We start from the raw sequence: 19,212 nt of genomic DNA, 5'->3' as shown, positions 1-19,212 counted from the left end.
TGTTTATCCCGCCCAGCTCGTTTGTCTTCGTGATTCCTTGTTTGTTACCACGCCCCTGTATTATCGTTCACACCTGTCCCTCGTTTTCAGTTCATTGTATTTAAGCCCCTGAGTCTCCCTTGTCCGTTGTCTGGTATTGTGATTCTTTGATTATCGTGCGCTGTTAGTTCGTGTACCTGACCCCGTTCTTTCGTGTTTTGTATTTTCGCCCGTTTATTCCTTGTGCTCTGTGTCTCCCTCCCTGGTTGTGTCTCCTCGTGTTCAGTATGCCGGTGTTTGCGTGTTACTCGGACTGCCCTCCTGTTATTGACCCTGCCTGGCTTAGTGACGACGATTATGGAATGCCCTGCAATAAATCTCGCTCTTCTCAGCGATTGTGTCCGTCTTCTCGCTCCGGGGCGCGAGCCTCGTTACAGAATACCAGACCTAACAAAGACACAGCGAGAGAGCGAGACTCTGGTAAGTTCAACCGCTGTAATGAGATGTTGACTGGTTTAATTCGGTTCGACTCTCCGGTATTACAGCGCGAACAAACCAGAGACAGGAATTCCCCTTGCGCTGTGGGTACAGGGGAGTCTCGTCGCCGTAAAAACAAAGCGAACTCACTTTCGGTTTCTGGCTTTAGTGACGAGCTCCCTGATAAGCGCTACGTGTCTGCCCGACTCGACACACGCTACAGGGAGGAGCAACCTGTAGCGCGAGATTCGGGTAGACGGAATGAATGTGCAGACGAGCGTTGGCTTGGCTCTCGGTTGGCTTTCAAAAGCCATTGTGAGCTCCCGATACCTCCGACGAGGTGGAGTCACAATGAAAGCCACCGAGAAGCAGTTGTGTCTGTATGTTCTTCCAGGTGCAGACCAGACCGGGGAAGGAAGAAGACCACGCCCCCGGTTCAGAGCCCCGCCGCCACAGCGCATGACATCGTCGTCCTCCCGGAAACCGCTCCCCGAAGGCCCCCCAATAATTTTTTGGGGGGGAGTACTAGCCACTCAACCCAGGAGTGGCCGGCTCGGCCCCCCGATGACGTCAGTATGGCGGTCACGCCCCCCGATGACATCAGTAAGGCGGTCACGCCCCCCGATGACGTCAGTGCGGCGGACACGCCCCCCGATGACGTCAGTGCGGCGGACACGCCCCCCGATGTCGTCAGTGCGGCGACTCCGCCCCCCGAGGACGTCAGTGCGGCGACTCCGCCCCCCGAGGACGTCAGTGCGGCGACTCCGCCCCCCGAGGACGTCAGCGCGGCGACTCCGCCCCCCGAGGACGTCAGTGCGGCGACTCCGCCCCCCGAGGACGTCAGCGCGGCGACTCCGCCCCCCGAGGACGTCAGCCCGGTGGTGGTTCCGCCCCCCGAGGGCGTCTCATCCACGCCGGCTCCTGTCTCCGCGACCCAGGAGGGGTCGTCCACGCCGGCTCCTGTTCCCGCTGCCCGCCTGCCGGCTCCTGTTCCCGCTGGCCGCCTGCCGGCTCCTGTTCCCGCTGCCCGCCTGCCGGCTCCTGTTCCCGCTGCCCGCCAGCGGACCCCGCCTGTCCCTGCTGCCCGCCAGCGGACCCCGCCTGTCCCCGCTGCCCGCCAGCGGACCCCGCCTGTCCCCGCTGCCCGCCAGCGGACCCCGCCTGTTGCCCTTGAGACTGTGCTGCCCCCTGTTGGGCATGGACTTTGTGTTCCCCCTGCTCCGCCCTGTGCCTCCTATGTTCCGTTGCCCGTGTTCCCCTTGCTCCCTGGTCCTATCCCTGGTTTTGTTTTGGTCCCTGTCCCCGTGGTTATGTCTGTCAAGGTCTGTGTTCCTGTTCCCGTGTCTGTTTCCGGTGGTGTCGTCTCCGTCCCTGTCACCGTGTCAGTGCCCCAAGTTTTGGCCCACTTTGTTCCTGTCCCGGTCTCTGTCGTCCATGCTGTCTTTGTCTCCGTGTTCTCCTCTGCCCTGTCCCCTGGCTCGACTCCCGTGTCTGTCCCCAGTCCTGTCCTGTCCAGTCCACCTCCCGTGCCTCGCCCGGTCCCTGCCTGTGTGGCCATTCCCCGGCCCGGCTCCTGGCCCGTCTCTGGTCCCCCTGTCCCTGCCGTGCCCCGGTCTCCATGCCCTGCTTTCCCCCTGTCTGTTCCTCCGGTCTGTCCTGTGTCCGCTGTTCCTGTCCTGTCTGCCCTTGCGTGCCCCGGAGTGGCACGCTTTGAGGGGGGGTTCTGTCACGTAGGGCAACGCCCCCTCTCGTAGCTGTCACTCTGGGTTCCCTCATGTCTGTGTTCCCTGCTTGTTTATCCCGCCCAGCTCGTTTGTCTTCGTGATTCCTCGTTTGTTACCACGCCCCTGTATTATCGGTCACACCTGTCCCTCGTTTTCAGTTCATTGTATTTAAGCCCCTGAGTCTCCCTTGTCCGTTGTCTGGTATTGTGATTCTTTGATTATCGTGCGCTGTTAGTTCGTGTACCTGACCCCGTTCTTTCGTGTTTTGTATTTTCGCCCGTTTATTCCTTGTGCTCTGTGTCTCCCTCCCTGGTTGTGTCTCCTCGTGTTCAGTATACCGGTGTTTGCGTGTTACTCGGACTGCCCTCCTGTTATTGACCCTGCCTGGCTTAGTGACGACGATTATGGAATGCCCTGCAATAAATCTCGCTCTTCTCAGCGATTGTGTCCGTCTTCTCGCTCCGGGGCGCGAGCCTCGTTACACTTCCGATTCTTATACAAATTGTGCAGTTGATGAAGGACACACACACACACACACACACACACACACACATACACTCTACTAAGTCTGGCAGTATCACATCTGGCAGTTATCATAGTTATCATATTATGGGTCATAGAACAGAAATGAAGATCAACTAAGGATCTGAAATTCAACTCCCACTGATTACATGTCACACTTCACTATGATCACATGTCAGATCATGTAACTGTCACATAGCTTGCCCGTTATACTTGATGCACATACAGACAGGAGGACATAATTTTTTTGTTGCTGTGTAACTGTAATGGAAGTAATAAACATGAACATTGCAGTTTTATTGCTAGCTTGCGAATTTAAATGTAATGATGAAATCTCAAATTCGACCTTTCTTGAAAAACACATTGGCCAAATTTGTCCGGTCGTCTTTTCTATCAGTGAGGTTATGCCATACGTGCAGTGTAGAGCTAGTCACGCTCCCTTTGCCTTCGCCCAGTTTACACTGTTTCCCTACACACCACTGCATTACCGCTCAAAGGGCATGTCTCAGGTTTCCTCCACTGGAGCAGTGGGTCTTACTCCTGCAGTGCACACTTTGTGGCGTTTCGTTTGCCAATTCCAAATTCATCTTTTACTCAGCTAAATGACAAATGAGTTCAGGAATTTAAAAAATAGGAGTATTAAATAGGTGCTGTCCATTTGGTGGATGTTACCTCTGTGACTGTTTCACTCTCAATTTGGCTTTTAAGATGAGCAGATGAACATAGAAAAAACTTTAACAATCCCATTTGGGGCATTCATATTACTGTTCAGAGAAGGATTTCAATGTCTGATCAATATGTGCAACATTTGCAATATTTTTTTAATATAAACCAATTTGACTTACAGCTTCACTGCATGTTTTGGACCTAAGAAGTTCATAACAATGGTTAAACTGTTCAAGGTTTCAAATAAAATGGATAAAACCTGCAGAGGAGCTTTATTTTCTAAGCTTTTTTCTGATTTTGGTATGATTAAAATTTTACAGATCTGATTTATGTTAGGGTCTACAAACGAAAATGGGAGTGCATGAGAAACTTTTGTGATGAATAAATCGTTTGTCCTGCTTTCACCCTAGGTGCCTAAGGAGCATCTAAGGAACATCAGTTTCCATTATGCTATCCAATGAAAGTGATACGTCTCGAATTTGAACAAAGTGCTCGCTCCAAGAGGCGAGGCGAGGTGCCAGATCAGTGGCCCAGCAAATCCTCTCTCTGGAAATGAAAGCTATTGAATGATTAACATGCTTGGGCTTGTATGGCTGTCTGGTCCAGAGTGTTGCTGCTGGCTAACAGGGGGAGAGGCCAGTCACACTTGCCTGATTGAGGATGTCCCAGATTTTTATTTCTCCTCCTAAATTTGAATTTTTCCATTGTGCACATCAGTGAATGTATTTCAAGTGTGCACTTCTCTACGTTCACAGTATTCATGTAATGATATAGCACACACAACGCTGATTACACATTCCTCTTCTTACACTTTCTTTTATCATCAAGGTAACTGGATTCTATATTTGCAATTTTCTAGTTGAGAATTATTTATAGAAAACTTTGACTTTGGACTTACTACAGAAGCTGGATATTTCAGAAATACAGAAGTGTCAGATATCAGCACACCAGATGTTCAGATTATTGCTTACAGCCTATAAATGCAAGATAAGTGCTGTCAACAGCTGCTTTGCTCTATCACGAAATGAGCTCTGATCAAGAAGTCCACACTGTCTGAGCAAAGAGTGATTTGGATGGGGGTGCTGAGCCAACACCTGCATGGGAACGTACAGGAGGAATAGCCTGCCCATGTAGGCCACATTTTGTTGGATTGCTATTTAATTAAGCTCATTCATAATCATGGAGTGTCCATAACTTCTACACTTTTAAATGTAGCATTTTGGCCAACAATTCACCACCTCTTAGGCCTACAGTGTCCTAAAGGATGAGCCTCGATAAATCACTTTGACAACCCAGCCCCCTGAGACAGCATCACTGATGCCTATAACAGAGTTAGGAGGTGCTATGTGCTGCTGTTCTAAACCCTGGATGTTTTAACCTTGTAACACAACTATTTTGACTTCATCCAACATATTTGTCAACAGCTGCCACAGTAAGCACCGTAAGCATTTGAAGTTGAAAGCTGTTTTTTTTTGTCTTTTCTTCACCATTTTTCTTTTATCTCCTGAATGAAACCATCACTAATCTATTAAACAAGCTCTACAGTTATACCTTTCCTGAAAATGTGTGTTTTGTATTCAGTTTTGTAACTGGCGAGGTGAGGCAGGATGTGGAGACAAGTAATCCAGTTTACACATTGTTTATTCACCAGCAACAAGCACAAGTACACTGTATCAAACACGTAACATACAAAGATCAACAAAAAACGCACTCACAAATACATGCATGGGACAAGACTACCACACACAATATATACACAACGCATATTGAGCACTGTGTGTACCACATTAGACTGATGAGACAGGAGCACACGTACACAAACAACTACACCCACAGGAAGTACATATATGGATGCGGACTATGTATATATACACACACACACTGAAGGGAGGGTACCTGGGCTATAATGTGACAGTCACTATGATTTCCATGAACCCTTACGCTGTCCCCACCCACATCTCTAGGGGATGTCAATATAAAGGAACACAAATATTAATTAACATGGATACATCAGATAATATGCCAATGAAATGATACATAAAAAATCAAAATCTTTAGTAAGGATCAATCACTCTTGAGGAGGCAGTGAGATTTGGAATTACATGGTCTCAGATCATTTCATGTTCCCCACCTCATGTGTTTTGTTAGCATGCTTCTTGTTTTTGTTTTAATTTATTCTTGGACTTACGCAGATCTTCAGTGGTGGGAGGGCTGGAATGTTGCAGCTCCGTGACCTGACAACACCATTTCATTTGGTCTTGGAGTGTAAGGTTGTGAAGGTGAACCCAACGATAATGAGGGATGCAATGACAATTGTGATGGGCAGGGTGAGCGAAATAAAATGGAAGCGATCACGCCAAGTCTCAGGGAAAGGTTTAATAGAAAAAGTGTGCAAACCAAAACCTGTGACTGTGATCCAAATTAGGGATATAATGACCAGCAGTCAACTGGTACAAAGAAAAGACATATATTGGCAAACAAACGACCCTCAGGTGAGACGGATCGCGGGCTCCGCCCACCTGAGGGACGAACACAACACCACAACAACAGGACAGCTGCCGCTGTAGGCAGAGGCGACCAGTAGGGGGCGCGCTGTACCGTGACACACATTCAGTAGTCAAGCTCTAGGAAGTGAGTGATAAGGGTTTTTCTTTATTCAATTGGCAGAGAAAGTTCCTTACTACCACACTCACTAATTTAATAAGGCATGCCCCAAGCTGATATTAAAAGATGCCAACATAAAAGTCCTCAGTTTTGGATGAGGCTTTACAACCCGTTGGCACCGGAAAGAGATATTTTATGGTTCTTTACAGAACTTATGTGAAAAGGTGGTACATGAAATATGATGGAATTTTCAGCACTACATTTAGCTAAATTCTCTGGTAACTAATAACTCAAGGAGGAGTTGTATGTAGCAGGACAAGCAGGGATGGAACACTAAAGCCACTTTTATGTTCTGTCATTCAGTTCAATTAAGGTAGCTATAAGAAAAAATGTCCCTGAAAACTCTGCTTACTTGATGAAAATTATGATAGTTATGACTTCTAATAGGTCCGTGTTAAATCTCTGTACAGCAATTCTGAATATCCACCAGAACAAAGGTAGAATGAAATTTTATTGTAATTATTCTCGTGTTTGCTTTCTCATTCCTTGTCTATATATTTATTGCCAAAGGTATTTGCTCACCCATCCAAATTATCGGAATCAGGTGTTCCAATCACTTCCATGGTCACAGGTGTATAAAATTAAGCACCTAGGCATTCAGAATGTTTTTACAAACATTTGTGAAAGAATGGGTCATGAAATGTCCTCGCTCCTAAATATTCCACAGTCAACTGTCAGCTGTATTGTAAGAAAATGGAAGTGTTTGGGAACGACAGCAACTCAGCCACGAAGTGCTGGCCACGTAAACTGATGGAGCGGGGTCATTGGATTCTGAAGCGCATAGTGCGAAGAGGTCGCCAACTTACTGCAGAGTCATGACATCCAAACCTCATGTGGCCTTCAGATTAGCTCAAGAACAGTGCGCAGAGAGCTTCATGGAATCGGTTTCCATGGTCGAGCAGCTGCATGCAAGCCATACATCACCAAGTGCAATGCAAAGCGTCAGATGCAGTGGTGTAAAGCACGCCAACACTGGACTCTAGAGCAGTGGAGGCATGTTCTCTGGAGTGAGTTTGGTGATTGCCAGGAGAACGGTACTTGTCTGACTGCATTGTGCCAAGTGTAAAGTTTGGTGAAGGGGGGATTATGGACTTGTCCCCCTAGTTCCAGTGAAAGGAATGCTGAATGTTTCAGTGTACCAACACATTTTGGACAAATTCATTCTGCCAACTTTGTGGGAACAGTTTGGAGCTGGCCCCTTCCTCCTCCAACATAACTGTGCAACAGTGCACAAAGCAAGGTCCATAAAGATATGGATGGCAGATTCTGGTGTAGATGAACTTGACTGGTCTGCACAGTTCTGACCTCAACACGATAGAACACCTTTGGGATGAATTTGAGCGGTGACTGGGAGCCAGGCCTTCTCATCCAACATTAGTATGAGACCTCACAAATGCGTTTCTGGATGAATGGTCAGAAATCCCCATAAACACACTCCAAACCTTGTGGACAGCTTTCCCAGAAGAGTTGAAGCTGTTCTAGCTGCAAAGGGTGAACAAACGTCATATTGAACCCTATGGATTAGGAATGGGATGCCACTTAAGCTCATTAGTGAGTCAAGGAAGGTGAGTGAATACTTTTCAGTCTCACCCAAAATTAGCACACATGTACATCACCACATAAAATATATTGATTGGATTATCTATTACGTTTGTGTGCTTTGGGGAAATGGGTTAACAGAGCTGAGCTGTTAACTAAAATCTATGCATAAAATGTATTATAAGTCCTCTTCTAAAACTTATTATAGGCAGGGTTTTTTTGTGTGTCTTAAAAAAGGCATAATTTGTATTATACACTGTTATTAATATTTCAGCAGCACATTTATGGTTGTTTGGCCATGCGTTGAATAAATCATGGCTGCTAATGGTTAGTAATGCATATGATGGCAGCTATGAGGGAATGTGCTGCTCATAGCCCATATTTGGGCCCCTGGTGTAAGACTGCGTAGTTCAAGTAGAACTGCCCCTCACTCCTAGTCATTGGAGGGCCCGAGAGAAACAGAATAACAATGCTTGTGCAAGCTATGTGCAAGATACAAAAAAAAAAAAAAAAAATGCTTTAGAATTTGAACACTGACAAAATCTTAAATACATATAGCATGGCTCTGGCACTCAGAATAATTATGCATTGCTGATTAGAGTATTGTGTGTAATGTGGGTTGTTGTAGGTATATTAAAAATTTCCTGTCATTTTACAATGAATCTATATTTATAATCTATATTTGTAGAAGCCAGAACAGTTGAGGGTGTACCACAGTATGATTGTTGTTAGTATTCTTCTGATGATGATGTAATTCCTGGGATCTGTTGTAACCACTCCTCCCTTTTAGGGGTCACAGCCCCAAGTGCCCCTGTAACTACCGGGAGAGCCTTCCACATTCTTTATATATGTGACGCCTGGGGCGTTACGGAGTGATTGGAAGGCAGATGCAAACACTGAGTAGAGCAAGGTTTAGTAGGGGCAAATCCACAAACACAGTCAGGGTCACCGGGCTGGATGTGGCTGAGGGGAACCAAAAAACAAGATTGACAGAATGGGTCAGAGCTATATATGTATGCGCAGTGCACACCCTTGAAAACAGGAGATTTTGATGAAAAGATGTAATGTATGTTTGCTGTAAGCTGAAGGTTAGGTCTGCTTTGGCCTTTATCACAAGGTTGGACCTAAACCTATTTCTGGTCTGTACAGTATGGAGAATTGTTTATGTTGTTTCACTGGTTCAGCTATTTCTATAGATGCTTCACCACAGATATATAACCCTGCACTGGCAGAGTAGTTTTACCCAAGTTGTAGATAATTCCAGACCAAATGTGCTCTGAAAATGCACCATCAGCCAGTAGTAAATATAATTTATGAAGAAGCTGCAGAAAGCCTAAGCGTTCTCCTTAGGATTTGATTACACATAAAAATAAATAAATAATTTCCAGATTTTACCTGGCGATATATCACAACAGAATTTATATTGTCATCATCTTAACTGATGTGAATGTTTGTGTGTGTGTGTGTGTGTGTGTGTGTGTGTGTGTGTGTGTGTGTGTGTGTGTGTGTGTGTGTGTGTGTGTGTGTGTGTGTGTGTGTGTGTGTGCCCAGATCTGCCCAGGTTGGAGATCAGAGGATTTCCTCAACTGTGAGGCTTGGACAAAGGGGCAGAACCTAAATAAATAAACAATGAGCTTGAACATGACAGACTTGCTGCCTGAAGCCTACATATGCGCTAAACACAGAGCATACGTGGTGAAGGACATAACCAGTGCCGTGGAGAGCTTATGCTTCCGTTTGATGCCAGAAAAGAACACTTGAATCCATGTCGTAGGTGCAAAACTGCAATGAAGAGACAGCAAGTTAGGAGCACACGCGCACATTGAGGCTTCTACTCCTCGGAGTGTTTCCTCAAGTAGCTGAAAATTCCAATGCAACTTCTAAACGCATGTAAACACCTGTCCCTATGTTGTCCTCCAAATGGTACTGGTTGTTAATGCAGTCATCACCCACGCATAAGCAAAGCGCGCCGACATAACCGCACAGACAACTTGATACAGGCTTCATGACGACAAGAGCTTTGCGTAATGTTGCTCACCCGTTTCTGGCACAGTTCGACCGTTTCCATGAGGAACAGCTTTAAATTCAGAAGCCTCCCACGCCCACCCTGGAACAAGAGAGCCCTGTCAACGCGCAGCTAGCAGGTGGCCGCCCACATGAAGAACGCGGGATGAGCTGCGGGATGTCAGAGCTTCCAGCAGTATTGTTTTGCATTATTATCGTCGATATTTTATTAACACACGATGCTTAGCATCATTACACCACCCCATGTAACTGTAAAAATATTTTCCATCATAACGCTAAAACTTTCTCCTATCGACAATAGTGACTTCTGTTACAGATTTATAACATGGAAATTGTCTAAACACCTAACTATATATATATATATATATATATATATATATATATATATATATATATATATATATATATATATATATATTACCATAACGCATATTTTCTGTGTGATAAATATTTATAATCAGATGCATGTTAACAGTTAACAATGACTAATAAAGTCTTCAACGCGGTGACATGACGATAAACATTATGATTTGACGTAACCTATGAATGTATGCTGGAAATCTTAGTAAATGTTTGTCCCTCAAATACCATTTTCTTTGCTTCAAACAAGTGCCTCCATGTATTCTCTTTCTCTCCCCCTCTCTTTCCGAGTGTCTCGTTCATGACCCACGCGTTTCTCCTACTCCACAAGGGGGGGCTGCAGGATATATGCTTTAGTGACGAACTCCCTGGTTTCAAAGACCGAATCCAGTTTGTGCGGACAGACCGACGGGCGAGGACAGCCTAAAGGCGCGAGGAGGTCTCCCACTGCCCTAGTCCGCACACAGGAAACGAATCAACGCGCGAGCTTGCGCCACTGTCCGCGCGCCTCCCTCGAGCCTCGAGTCGGTTTGTGCACTTTTTGTGGAAGAAGAGGAGAATAACAACGACACCTTTGTGATTCGAGCTCTGGATTTATTAAAGACATTTTGGTGAAAGGGAAAAAAAGAGTACAAGGACATGTAACAACAATAATTAACATTTGAACTGGGAGGGAGTTATATTTTGCTCCGAATTCGTGGATGATTGTGGCTTGTTTGGGGTTCCCTAAATTCCATGGATGACAACTAATTCCTTGTGTTGTTAAAACAGATAAAGCCTGTTAAAAATGAACGCAGGACTTATTTTGGACAAGTTCGAGGAGTGGTAAAGTGCTTTTTGGAAAGGCTTTTGAACAAACACGCCGCAAATGGAAATACCAACTTTCCTGAGGTAAATCCCCAGGTTTCATTCACGTCTCTGATATGTAGATATTACAAAGTGGACTTTGTCTGTTGTGGTCATTTCAACAGCTGTAAATGTAAATGATAAGTTTGGTGAAATTAGTTTCAACTTCTGTAAACAGTAATACTATGGCGTTGAAGATTGGTGTGTTGTAGTGCATTATCGTCGCTCCGCAGGGGGATTCTCTGCTTTTAGAACAAGCCACCTCAACACCAGCAGCCTGCCAGTGATTGTGTCCTTTGCCTTTCTCCTATACCGTTTGCTATAGTTTTCAACGAAAATAAATAGTGAACTTAGTGCAACAGTGTGAGGTGTTTTTAGAGTTCCAGAATATTCTAAATCATCGTAAACTTTTTCTAACACTTACATTACCCATACGGGTTTGCATATGGGACCGTATGTCTATAGCTGTCTAATCTCACCGAGGCTTTATTCTTCTGTACAATCCCTTTACGGTTATTTTTTTTCATTCTATCTCGAGTGAAATTAACATTTTTAAAAATATGACACTAATTCATATGTGTGTAAGAGCGATGGCGCCCATTAGCTCCCCGTTTGACAGTGTGCGCCACTGTGGCTCCCTGTCGTATCTCCGTCGTGATGATCGGACCTTCATCAGTACCAAGTCTCTTCATCTCACACTGTTGTTTTTCCTCATCAGTTACGGAGTAATTTTTTGAATGACTACATATACTCAACTTAACAGTTCAGTTGTTTAGAATGTTTTACGAAATTAATCTATCCAGTTGATAAATTGTACATATAAGAAAGCCTGCAGCTACACTGGCAGTTATTGCGCGTTTTTGAATGAAGGAACTATAACTACAGTATTTTGGATGCACTGGCTGCGGATAATCTGTAGTTTTACGGGGTAAGTTGATCTGTTGATTTTTATTTCTTTTTTACGTGACACACCGTTGAAGTTCTGTTTTTCGGGTACATGCTTAAAGCATGGTTAAACAACAATGATGTGGTTAAGAGCTTATATGTAAAGACTCCCCAGTGACCGATATGTACATGTTAAGACTTCTGTTAGGGGAGTAAATGATGCATTCAGTCGCCTCTGGATTGAAGTGAATGAAAGAGGGCGGAGGGCTTAATCCCGGCTCCGTGTTTACAGGAGTTACGAGAGTTATCCAGGATGATGACTCTTTCTGAGAATAACACCAAACAAAATCTCTCTTATTCTCTCTCTCTCTCTCTCTCTCTCTCTCTCTCTCTCTCTCTCTCTCTCTCTCTCTCTCTTTCTGGCAAATATATTAACTGTTAGGAATTACATAACAGTTTATATTGCATTCATTATTTTGACAACAAATGAGCATGCATATGCAGCAATGAAAATGACTGCGAATTCAGGGAAGAGAGCCAGACGTTATATTGGTCTTCCGTTGGGGATTCGCGCAGGACTTGGACGTGGAAGTTCCGTTATTGTACGGTAGGGGGGACTATGTAAGCGCTCAATTCCCTCTGCGGGAATAGGCGAATGAAGCACGGGTTACGGAGCGAGGGATGCCTTATTGGGAAGAGACTCCGCGGTGTCCGCTTAGCGTCTGGACCCAGCTGAATCAACCACATACGGCATTATTAGATATTGCTAAATATAATATCAGAGCCAAAAAAAGGAAATGAAAATGAACAAAACACTTTTAGATTTTTATAGAGCTATTATCATTATTATTTATTATTCTTGTGATAATTGTAATTATTGTTGTTGCTGTTTAATAAATAGATAATAACAAGTGATACATATGACAGCGTTTCTTAAAAGTATATTATTTGCCTTTATTTAAAAAAAGCTGATAAATCTCCTTTATACCTCTATGCATCTATGCAGCTTCCATACTTCTTTAACAAACACACTTGCGGTTCAGTAGTTTCATTTTATCTGAAGAGGTGAATGGGACACAACACTTTCCCTCGGGTCACAGAAATTTGCCAGACTTTGTTTTCTTTTTTAACACAAAGTAAAAGGAAAGAGACATACATTAAAATTAAATGCATGCTAAAGCAGCCTGGCATCAGGGTCTTAATCACCAAAGGGGATGAGACAGGGCACACCGACACAGTAGGCTTTTGGAGGGCAGCCATGCGTGTCTTCCAGCCTAGATGCCCTGCTTGGTTTTGCCTGCGCTGCCTCCGTGGACTGCTTGCTCACTCCCTCTCCCTCACCTCTCCTCTCTTATCTTCCCCACTTTCGTCATGTTCAGTCTTTAGTGCTTAGGGAGAATCCAGTCCCCTCACCCCCGCAGCAGGATGCTGCTTATGTGCACAGAAAGAGAGAGAGAGAGAGAGAGAGAGAGAGACAGAGAGACAGAGAGACAGAGAGAGAGAGGAGACAGTCCTCCTGCCTTTCATATATAGATAGATAGATAGATAGATAGATAGATAGATAGATAGATAGATAGATAGATAGATAGATAGATAGATAGATAGATATAGAGCCCTCCACACTCTAAAATTCATTTTCTATTTTGACCATCAATCTGTTTGCTGCATGCACCTGACACATGGTTACGGAGGTGTTTGAGGTGTTTCCCTTCTTTACCAGCCTCTGCAAATGATGTCGGCGCAATTCACACTGGTAAGGCTGTGAGGAAGCGCTTCTCTGTAGCACCACAGCACATGATTTCGAATGCCACCACATTTAACATTAGAGACCCTGGGTGTAAGACTTACAAAACTCTCCTCATCATACTAGCCTCTGGTGTCTCAAAGATGAAGGAGGCTACTCTTGATGAATTTGACCTCTTGTTGAGGTGGCAAAGGCCAGGATAGAGAAAGGAGAGGGAACTTATGTGAGCAGTGTTGGATCTGTGGCTTTATACAGTAGTAATGGGTTAATTATAAGATTTCAGAGAGAGCTTCATGGCCTATGGATATCGCATGTGAGTTCAGTGAACAGGGCTTGACCAGATCACATTTGGCAAATCTCTGGTCTAATTAGGGTGTAAATCAGGTTCTGTGGTCCTATCTAATGAAGCTTAACAGACTATTGTGGATTTAAAGAGAGGAAGAAAGATAGACATTATTAGCTGTCCTGTGTCCCTGACCAAGTCTCACGTCTCATCAAAGAACACGATGACATTCCCCTCAGCTGTCAAACAGAGAGGCTGAGATGGATATGAGCGACCATGGTGTGTGTGCGTGTCTGTGTGTGTGTGTGTGTGTGTGTGTGTGTGTGTGTGTGTGTGTGTGTGTGTGTGTGTGTGTGTGTGTGTGTGTGTGTGTGTGTGGATGTGCGTGCGTATGCATGTGTGTTTTTTAATCCAGCTTCCTTTATGAAACATTCATTTGCCATCATGCCACATTCCTTTTAAGTGAATATGGAAGCAGACTGGAACAGAGCACACTAGAAGGACACGGGAGCCGTTTCTTCTTACATGTGGTTCTCCATTAACCTGCTGTTCACACATTTTCCTGCAGTTACTGGATCCCAAGATGAGTAACAGTGAAAACCGATGAAGCCATTTTATCTTTGTTTTGAACATGACATGAGCTTAAAGCCAGTCAGGCATCTTTTTCACCCTGAAGAACTCAGAGGGCCAAAAATAAAGCTGTGAGGATCTCGGGGATGAGAGCACACCTCCATCACACACACTATTTTCACTCTCATTAAGCAGTGTAACCTCACAAGATATGGGGAGGGAGATTTCACATCTGACGGCAACAATTCTACTGAGCAGAGATGCCAGCTATAGTTAGCTACTTACGACTGGTAGATCCACCACAGGGTACTATGGTGGGGATGCCATTTGCCCCTAACAACCTTTGCATATTTTTAAATGTCAGTGTTTGTGTCAGATTGTGTGTGTGTGTGTGTCTCCCTTTCAGCCAGTGGACTCTGTTTGTTGGCGGGTAAATGGGTGGACTGCTGATGGCAGAGATAACACAGCAGGGCACTGAACAAGGCCACCACTAAGATCAGGCTCACTCATGCTTTGTTCTCTGTGCCGCTGCCTGTTCAACACATGCAGTCGATAAGCACTGATAACTCACTGCTATTAATGAGATGAAAATGAGCTCTGGAGGCATTTGTTCAAATCAACTCCTGGCTTATATTGATGAGAAGCTACATGCAGGAATTAAACAGGTTGCAGTTTCTTCCATTTTTTGAAACATCTATCGTAATTAACTTTGCAATATGAGGTCACCTAATAACTGGAGCATTTCCAAAGTGAAGCATTTTTTTAATTCGTCTATAACTATAATTTGTCTCAGTGGAATGTTTTGTCTGAAAAATTGGTACTGCAGTTTATTATTTGTGCACCTTTAGAATTATTCCTTCAGGCCTCACAAGCATATACACCCTTAGAGAGAGAAAGATATAGAGATAATGAGAGAGAAAAAGAGGGAGAAAGAAGGAAAGTATGATACTCTGGAGTCTAAAAGATGGTTAGATGGTTTTTCTTTCATTTATCTTTTAAGGGTTTCTAACCCTCCATTTGCACAGACAGTCCTTTAAAAAATCAGGAGTACAAACTGGTTCACTTTTCTGTCTTCTACACTATATTTAATCACTTCTCAATTTTTTAGTCATTTGTTATCTATACAGACAGGAAGTTATTCATGCTATCAATGTTTACAAAATGATGGTTTCTCTCGGCAACCATTCACGCTAGACTGAATATATCCTCAGTGGTTCAAAATCATTACATCTTGGAGTGCCTACACTCTTTTATGCAATAAATCAAAGCCTTCCTTATGATTCCATTGTTCTGCAGTGCCAGTTTAAGACCACCTTGTGTACAAAATTCAATCACAGCAGCTGTAATAGGATATGAATGAAACATAGTCGTTCTTTTCACGCACTGTGTTCTCTTGCGAGAACAAGGGTGGCTTTGATCTGAAGTGCGTGCATAATCCTCACTATCTGACATCACCATCTCCTTCTGCACATAAATCCCAGAAGATCTCAGAAGGCCGCTACCTCCAGAGTGCTATTGTTCACTCTTCTGCTGCGTAGGTGCAGCAGCTGTGATGTCGGCCTGAATGGCCAACCGTCACAGCTGACACTAGGTGGTGTTATATTTAAGCCTTCACCACAATATAATTGGGTTAGGAAGGGTCATTTTTGTGGCTTTGGAATTCATTTATATCATTATCTTATTCTCCCTAACTGTGGGTGTGTTGTTTCTCGGCTCTGTGTTTGTTGATTTCCTGGTTTTTGGACTCATATGGTGCTTTTCCCATATTCTGACAACTATTGTTACTCTGCTGCTCTGCATTTTCTGTGTTGTAGAGAGACAGATGTACCCTAATGTGGTTCATCTGTGACGCTGTCCTTCCCTTACATCCCAGTATAAAAATAGCCATTTTAACTGAATCCATCTGCCAGTAATCAGGCTTGAATTCATCTGCTTGTTTGCCATAAATATATTTTGCATGTTTTTCCTTCAATAAAGGCGAAAGGGAAAAAAGAATCAAGTAGGAGAGTGAAAGCAGCTGTTTGCAGAAATGCAGCTCGTCCAATCTGGTGCTGTCAGCGCTTTGTGCCTCGCCTGTCTGAGGCAGCGCGACCTCTGTCTTTCCATCCCATTAAGTCTCAAATTCTGCACAAATGTTGTTTTTCTTCAGGCAAACTGCAGCTGCATGTTATTGTTTACTGTGCACATTTGATGCTGTGTCTGTGTTTGTGCGAGCGTGTGTGTGAAAATGTTTGGAAGTAAGACACTGTGTCCTTTCTGATGCCACTGACTCCCCAGTTGAGTTGAACACATCGTCACTAACAAGTTAGCGACTCTCTCTCTCGCTCTCCCTCTTATATATGTATGTGTGTGTGTGTGTGTGTGTGTGTGTGTGTGTGTGTGTGTGTGTGTGTGTTTATATATATACACACACACATACACGTATATATATATACAGTGAGAGATAAAGAAAGTATATCTCTCTTTCCCTCTGTCTCTTAGGGCTGGACAGCTTGATGGATAGCATGGGTTGTCCCTCAGTTGCTGACAGTGATAGCCTGACTGTCAGCCCACAGATAGCACTACAGTTCTCAACCGTCCTTCTCACCCATGTACCAGTGCTGTGGTGACACCCCTGTCATTGGCACAGATGCTCCACAGACAGGGCAATATGACAACGTGGCTAATTTTTTCTTGAGCTCATGACGTGTTAAGGATATGGAGCTGATATATGGATATGCAGGCCACAGGTGCGTGCTCCAATCCTTTAGAGACCCTTGCTATAAAGTGGTCGTGTGCAGAAGTAATTGTTGACACCGGGTAATTGTACCCTGAAGGCCTGTCGTTTTTTATTCTGCTTTGTGACGAGCAATTGCATCAAACCCCTCCGTGTGCCTGAGGGAGAATGTAGACAGAGAAAGAATTAGTGAGGGGGTCCTTTGAAGTTTTACACCACTGCTTGAGCAATACATGTATGGGTGAGCATTTAATATTTTGTGACCCAAAGCATGCTTAAAATTGCCTACACTTCAATTAATCCTTTCTTTACACAGCTATTGAGGATGCACGCCATGACCTAAAGTAGCCCAGTCTCCTCCCAGCATCACTTCCTTATCTCTTGCAGCAGTTCTGCAATGAACACACATCCCTGCTTATTTATGTATTCATTTATTCCAGCCCGTGTCGTTAGAAGCCGTTAGCCCAATGATGCAGCACGTAAATTTCCCCTATTGATTTCTAGTAGATATGGATTTTCCTACTCTTTGTAAATCGGCTGGCTAAAATCGGCTTTGTTTGGTGGGCTTGGCTCGTGTAAATCTGCCTGTGACATTTTGATAGCAGGCCGATGCGCCAAGGAAAAGCAAATATCATTAGGGGAGGGCAGGATTAAAAACTGTCACTCAAAGTAAGCATTATCGGGCAAGCGAGCCTGCCACACTCAGAGAGCACGCAGGACAAGTCACGCGTGTCAGAGGAAAAGACGACGGAGACGGAGAGAAACGAAGGAGCAGGAGAAAGAAAGCGGTGGACCCATGGTCTTGTCAGTCGGGGTCTCTTTTGGTAAACAGCGAGTCGTAAATATTTTAGCCGTCATGGCAGAGTGTCGACAGCTGTTCCCATCTGCATGTTAACGAGGGCAGAGCCGCAGAGCCTGAGCTCAATGGCCTCCTTCAACTCTGCTTTCTCAGAGTCGCCGTCCTGCTCTCCGTCGTTCCCCCTTTCCCTTCCTCTCTCTTCCCCCGTCCACTCTCTGCTTCGCGCTCTCACGGCTCCCTCGTACTCTCTCTCTCCGTTTCTTAGTCCCCTCTTCTGTGTCCCCGTGTCTCCCACAGTGCTCGCACTGAGCTGCCATTGTGTGGCCGGCACCCCCCGGACCCCTCACACCCACACACTTGAACACTTGTTTTGTTGCCGTGCTGCAGGGGGGTCACTGGTGCTCCTTCAGGAGAGGCAGGTGTTACTGGAGGGGCTGCAGAGCAACTCTGAGCCTGAGGTCAAGTGAAGGTGAGTTTATGATAGTGTTTCCTTATGATTCCTGGGCTGCGATATGCCCATACGCTAGTGCTAACCTCAGTGAAGAAGAGCTGAAGTCAGCGCCGTTTAATAAGATATGTCAAAGTGAACACTGCCCAAGCGAATTGAAGGAATAGGAAGTGGTAGTTTGTATGCACTGACTACTAAATTAAAGTTACATGCAGGACTTAAACCTTTTCCTAAATAATAATAATTAAAAATAAAAGAGACACTCCTTATAAAACATTGGGCATCATTATCGTGGCACGGCCCCCTCCTTCCTTACTCCTCCCCAAGTTTGTCATGTTCATTTTTGTCAGTGTGTGTGTGTGTGTGTGTGTGTGTGTGTCTTCCCTCATGGTCATGCTCCTCCCTTGTTAGTTGGCTGTGTGTTGCACCTGTATGTTGTTATCATCCTTGTTTGTGTATGTATTTAAGGTCTGGTCTTGTATGTGTGTGTCGTCTGTGTTTGACCTCAAGTTTCACACGTTATGCTATGTTTAATGTTATCTCAACTCGCCTTGCTGCATAATTGCTCATCATGCTTGCGTCTGGTTAGTGTCCGTGTTGTAGTTTTGTTGTGTGTGCTGCTCAGCATCCTTGGCTCTGCCTCCTAATGTGACGATCACAGCACACTGGAAGGCCACATTACAGTACGTTTGTTTTGTTTGTTTGTCAAAGTCATTAGTGATATTTTTTTTCTAGGTGCAGATATAGCCTATAGACATTCATTCAGCTGACTCATTTTCAACAGAGTATGACTGATGTTGTTGGGCTAATTGTGTGTGTGTGTGTGTGTGTGTGTGTGTGTGTGTGTGTGTGTTGAGGTAACTGGGGAAGAGAAAGTTGAATAAGCTCTCTCTCTGTCATTAGAAGCTGATGTAAGCTCGCAGGGGGTTCCCAGACTAGTGTGGTCAAGCTCATAATGATAAGCG

The 19,212-nt window shown here is 44.6% G+C and overlaps 1 protein-coding gene and 1 long non-coding RNA gene across 13 annotated transcripts in view; both read left to right on the top strand.

Annotated features, from left to right (window-relative positions):
• Nucleotides 1-9,923, top strand: part of LOC143474384 (uncharacterized) — a 30,170-nt gene extending 20,247 nt beyond the window's left edge. Inside the window, exon 3 of the long non-coding RNA XR_013120750.1 lies at nucleotides 9,123-9,923. This is a non-coding gene — a long non-coding RNA (uncharacterized LOC143474384). The remainder of the gene's footprint in view (nucleotides 1-9,122) is intronic.
• Nucleotides 9,924-10,101: 178 nt separating this feature from the next.
• The window catches only part of adgrb1a (adhesion G protein-coupled receptor B1a), a 65,139-nt gene continuing 56,028 nt past the window's right edge, over nucleotides 10,102-19,212 (top strand). For 9 of the 12 annotated variants that reach the window (XM_076971497.1, XM_076971498.1, XM_076971495.1 and 6 more), the window contains exon 1: nucleotides 10,102-10,847. The gene's annotated coding sequence lies outside the window, so the exon portion shown is untranslated. Of the gene's footprint in view, nucleotides 10,848-11,495; nucleotides 11,731-19,212 lie in introns of those variants that run through there. The other 3 variants (XM_076971506.1, XM_076971505.1, XM_076971496.1) reach the window with 3 other exon arrangements.

Source organism: Brachyhypopomus gauderio, chromosome 13, assembly GCF_052324685.1.
Source record: "Brachyhypopomus gauderio isolate BG-103 chromosome 13, BGAUD_0.2, whole genome shotgun sequence".
NCBI classification, from domain to species: Eukaryota; Metazoa; Chordata; class Actinopteri; order Gymnotiformes; family Hypopomidae; genus Brachyhypopomus; species Brachyhypopomus gauderio.
This window is presented reverse-complemented; position numbering and strand designations above follow the sequence as displayed.